Genomic DNA, 6,273 nt, shown 5'->3' with positions numbered 1-6,273 from the left:
ACATTTCAAATATATATAGATTAAAAGTTATAAATTCTATTTAAATAAACTCACTCTGCGCAGGGCACGGAAGATCACCTAGAAGCTGATATTATATGTATTTTATGGGATATGTGACATTCATGTTATGCATGGACAATATAAACTCAATTATATTGTAAAATCAAAACGTTGTATATAAAAAAGTTAAACCTAATCTTGAGTGATTGCAAAATAAAATCAAAAAGGAATGACATAATAAATTTCTTTGAATCCCTTAACTTTTGCAACAATTTTTTTTTATTACGAAATTAACATAAATGGTGATAAACATTAAATTTGGAAATTTATTTAATTATTTCCGGTTAAGTTTGAAGTCAAATATCATTTAATATGGACTTCTTTTAAATATGGAGATTTGTTGATAGGGCCTTTGTCAATTTACAATCTATCGGTTCGAATTTCCCGAGATTTGAGTCACTCGATTCAGCTTCCAATCTTCTTAGGTATTGTGATTGAGTTTAGTTCACAAAATATGGATATCTCAAGTGACTAAGAGTTAACCCAAACCATGTATTTTGACTCATAATGGATATTAAGGTTTAATAATTGGTCACTTTTACAATTTCGAGTCCTAATCAGTCCACTAAATTATAAAATTCATATTATTTACTTTTTTAACCCAATATTATTTACTTCAATTTATTTTTATTCTTCTACAATTTTTATGTACTCCAGAACCAATATAATTTTAATAAAATATAACACTATTTTTTTCTGGACAACTAAAATATAACAATATAACTTCGATATTTTAGTCTATTCATCCCGCGCAAAGCGCGGGTATCACCTAGTAATATATTATATAAAATCCGAACGAGAGGCACAATATAAATCAATGTGATATATAAAACATAATAAAAATAGATGATCTAAAACAATGTGATCAAAGACCAGCTATATTTGTTTTTGGATATTTACCATTTTTGATCAGTAGTTCACCACCATTAATTACTTGTTTTAATGTAGGAAGTGATATATAATTACTACAAATACAATCAACCACTCTATTTTTTTTTATCAAACTCAACTACTCTATTTAATCAAATAAATTATTTTCATGGGAATTTTGATTTCCTGGAAAAGTCATGAATATATTAACTACATCATTAATAATAATAAAAATATTACTATTATAAGTTCAGATATTATTTGCTCACAACTCAACAGACGAGAAAAGAAAACATGACAAATTAGTGTAAATTTTTAAAATTTATAATAACATTCACATTTCTTAATTTTTGTAACATTTGAACCATATATATTAACAATACATCAAATGCTCCATAAATAATCTTTATAGCTAAGAAAAGATTAAATAGTTATGTTTTCTGTTATTTTTTTGTTTAGCCTAAATATTGGTGGTCAAAAAAGGAAAACAATTACGAAATTTTTTTTTTTTTTTTTTCTGTGAGTTTGAAGTAATATAAAAAAAAATCAGTTTTCTCAAATATAATACTACATAACCTAACATGTTATTCATAAATACTAAATAGTAACGATTAATATCATATTTTCATGCTACTTGCTTTTTTTTAAAAAAAAAAAATTGGCTTTTATTTTTGAAAATTTGAAGTTATAAAATTTTAAAAAAATCTATTAAAAATCTATTAAATTTAAGAAATTCAAATATTGAGAACAAAGTAAAACAGTTATAATTTTTGTGAATTATTTAATATAGCAACAAATATATTATTTCTATTAAAATAGTAAAAGTTGTAATAAAATAGTGAAAATTATAATTAAAATAAACTACAAATAAATTAAAATTAAAATATATTTATATGATTTTGTTCATTTGCTACCCTAGTACAGTATATATACATGGGCATTCATTAAAATCTATAAGAATTTACACTTGAAATTATAAAAGTCATGATGGATGTCACAGGTCCTCATATGCATGGTTTCTTCGAGTATATGAGTGATTATAATTTAAAATATTACTAGTTATCTTTGCTAACGAAACATCAAATCCCTTAATATTTTTTCTACCTTTTCTCAGAACAACACATATCAAATCATACAAATTTTATAAAATATATTTACAATTCTAAGAGGATGAACCGCACCAAATATAATTCAAAACTAATCCATTTATACATTATAATCAAAAGAATTTGTGTATCAACATAAAATAATATTTGTAATCCAATATATCTAAAAATGATAAATTCAACTTCTTGAAATTATTATAAAAGAAATCACATATCTGTTTAATATATTTGCTATTTACTGTATTACACATAAATTACAAAATGATTTCAAAACTTATAAAAATAAAGTAATATATTATTTAATTAATATAATTTGATATTTAAATAATGACAAAACTTAGATTCATCCCCTAAGGTGAACTTTTAAATTCACCACCTCTCTTATAACCAATCAAAGTGCCAACTAAATTATTAATAAAAATATTAATTTCTTTTAAAAAAATCATAAATAATTTAAAAAAAAAAGAATGCCACTAACAAAACCGTAAATCTTAAATTCTAAACCCTAAATCCTAAACTCAAACTCTAAACCCTAAATCCTAAACCCAAACTCTAAACCTTAAATTCTAAACCCAAATTCTAAACCATAAATCCTAAACCCAAACCCTAGATCATAAACCTAAACCTTATACCTTAAACTCAAATCCTGAACCATAAACCTTAAACCCAAACACTATACCCTAAACCCAAACCGTAAACCCTAAACCCAAAACGTTCGAATTTGGGTTTAAGGTTTACGGTTTAGTTTATGGTCTAGGATTTGGGTTTAAGTTTAGAGTTTGCGGTTTGGGTTTAGGGTTTAGGATTTGGGTTTACACTACAAGAAAACATAAGTTTTACGAGGGCGGTTTTTCTCGTGAGTTCGTCGTAAAAGAGGCTTTACGAAGAATTAGCGAGGAAACACGTTTTGTCGTTACTCGTTCGTCCTAACACATATTTCCTCGCCAATTCGTCGTAAATTAGCGAGGAAAATATTTCATCGTAAAGACGAAGTAATCATTTCGTCATAAAGACCACGTAAATATTCCACGTAAGGAGGTCGCTAGATTTCCTCGTAAATACCTCGAAACGTGTTTCTCGTAAACTACACGTAAATATCTCGAAAGATATTCCTCGTAAAGTACACGTAACAACCACAAGAGTATTTCCTCGTAAAGTATTCGTTTATCTTTCCTCGTAATATCCTCGAAAATGTTTCCTCGTAAAATACTCGTTTACTTTTTTTCGTAATTTCCTCGTAAAGTTTCCACGCAAATAGGTCGTAAATTAGCTACAAATTTACTTCGTTATTTTATTTTACAGAATTTTAAAAAATAATTAAAAAAATAATTAAAATTATTTACTTTATTAATAAAATTAAATTTTAAAAAAAAATCCATACCAAAATATTTTATATATAAATAAGTTTTGAATTTATAATTCAACAACCGAAAAAAAACTAAGAGTCGTTCATTGCCCGGTAGAATTCATCACTCCTCCTCTCTATATCCGCCTCGGGATGTGTGTTGGATGATGACTCGCTTGGAATGTGATTTTGTCGTCGCAAGTTCCTCAACAAGGACTCCCATTCCGGATTTGTGGCCGCTACAACGTCCAAGAAGCCCCCGAGTCCACCCATACGAGCTGTGAACGCAGATCGCGTCGAGTCCATCTCATTACGCATCCGAGCGGACTCTCTACACAGCTGCTCAGACTCTCTACGCAGCGCAATGACTTCATCTTCCTGTGTCTGAGCATAAGACGATGTCGCTCTCGGAACATCGTTGACGGAACCAATCCCCAACGTACGTTCCTTTTTCTTAGGGACCACCTTAAAAAAAAAAATATTGTTAGCAAAAATTTAAAGTTAAATTAAATGAATAATAAAAAAAATTAAAATTTTAAAAAATTTACCTCCTCGTAAATCTTATCCACTTCATGTGTGGATAAGGTGACGGGTAATCCGTCGGTAGACTGCTGGATCAGCTGGGTCTGGCGGTCGTCAACCTGAGCAACCAAGTCGTTGAAGATTTGCTCGGACTTGCCATCTAGAAATTGACCCGCCTTATTCTTGTGGGTCCTCTCGTAAAGTTGCATAAGAGACGGGAGTTGTCCCGTCTCTTTGGCTTAAAAACATTTAAGAAAGTTAGAATATACATATATATATATTAAAATTTTAATTAAATAAAATATTTAATTACCATTTCCAAACGGACACCGGCGTGGGGTTTTTGGGCCGTAGAATGAAGCATTGGCCCGTGGCCGTGCTCATCTACCATGTTACGGGAGGCAGAGTAAGACTGGGCCAATAACGGATGAGGCCATCCCACACATCCGTGGTGAGCTCAGCGGGTTTGCCAAGCTCATATCCCTTCACGATCCAGTCACCCTTCCAATTGGAGATCGTGTCCAACAAGCGAACTTTCGCCTTCGCGTAAAACTGTTTCCTCACCCTCTCAGTGACCCCATGGACCAATGATATTTTTCTGCAAAAAAAATTAAATTAATAATTAGTTAAAAAAATTATATATATAAATCATGAAAAAATAAAAGTACATATAATTAATTAAAAGTAACTTACAGCGTCAATTTTGAACCACGTCTTTCTGACGTAGATCGGCGTCTTTCTCCCGTTCGGATGTGGCATGGAGAAGTAACCTTTGATCGTGTCGGTTACGTCTGATGCAAGACATCCGTCAACCCCAAACCTGAAAAAAAATATTTTAAAGTACAAATTATTTATTAATGTTATAAAAGAATTGAAAAAAATTAATGTAACATACCACAAAGTTCCGTCCGGTCGGTCGGGGTCTATGACTGGTAAACCTTCTCTGCCTGGCGGACGGAGAAGGTCCTCGACAGTGTACTGCGAGTAAAGAGCACTCGGAGGCACCATCAAATCGGGATGAATCTCGGCGGGCATCGGAGGAGCCATCGGATGAGGCACAGGAGGAGGCATCGTCAGAGGAGCCATCGGAAGAGGCACATGAGGTGCATTAGAAGAAGGCGACCGAGAGACTCTATGAAAAGACTGAGTCTCGGGGACAGTCTCCGGACCGAAGAACCGGGAGCTGAAGAAGACGGGTCTAAACGACTACCAGGCTCACCGAACATCTCTCTGTAATGGAGAGTAAGTCTGTTCTTTCAAATCGTCTGGAATTTTTTTTTTAATTTTTAAAATTAACATCAACAGTAATTAACAAATTCTATAAACCTATCTAAATTCCCTACACTAACCACCTAATCAACACTAATTAACATAAAATTCGTAAACCTATTTAAATTCCATACACTAACCACCTAATCTATCCTAAACTAATCAAATTAGAGAGGAATTAGAGAGACTTACCATTGCTACGAAATAGAGAGGAAGTGGAGAGGAATTTGAAACGAAATAAAGAGTGAGCGCTCGGGAGTATATATAAGAGACTACAGGTCCTCGTAATTTCCTCGTAAAGTTACGAGGAATTACAAAGGCCCGCGTTTTACTATACGAGGAAATAGCGAGGCCCGCGTTTTACTATACGAGGAAATAGCGAAGCCCGCGTTTTCACATTACGAGGTCTTTACGACGATTCTGCATTACGTGGAATTAACGAGTCATCCCTTTACTAGGAATTAGAGAGGCCCACTTTTCTATAAATACCCACAAGTTTCCTTCTCAAATCACACACAAACTCACAAATCACACACTATCACAAATCACACACAAACTCACAAATCACACATTATCTCAAATTAGAAAGATTTGAATAAAAAAAGAGAGGAGAAGAAAGATATTGGAACACATGTGGGCTAGACTTACGTAGGTCTCGCCACATGTGATTCCAATATCTTTCTTCTCTTCTCTTTTTTTTTCTAGTTTTTATTCTACGAGGAATTAACAAGGTCCGCGTTTTCCGATTACGAGGTATTTACGACGATTTTCTCTTACGTGGAATTACCGAGCACCGCGTTTTTTTTTTTTTTTTTATTTCATCGTTATTTTCTCGTTAAAGTACGAGTTGTTTATGACGATATCTGCTTACGTAGAATTAACGAGTCCCGCGTTCTTTATTTTTAGGGTTCGTCGTAAGTTCCTCGTTACCAAACGAGGAAATAACGAGGATTATGTTTTAATCCCTAAAATCTGAAACTCAAAACCCCAAACCCCATCTTCCTTATCTTCTACTTCATATATTCCAAACCCCAAACCCATCTTCCCTTTAACCTCAATCTATTCTTTAACTTCAATCTATTCTTTCCATTCCAAACCCCA

The sequence above is a fragment of the Brassica oleracea genome, chromosome C8, assembly GCF_000695525.1.
Source record: "Brassica oleracea var. oleracea cultivar TO1000 chromosome C8, BOL, whole genome shotgun sequence".
Lineage (NCBI taxonomy): Eukaryota > Viridiplantae > Streptophyta > Magnoliopsida > Brassicales > Brassicaceae > Brassica > Brassica oleracea.
The sequence above is the reverse complement of the archived record's forward strand: the minus strand, read 5'-3'. Positions refer to the sequence as shown.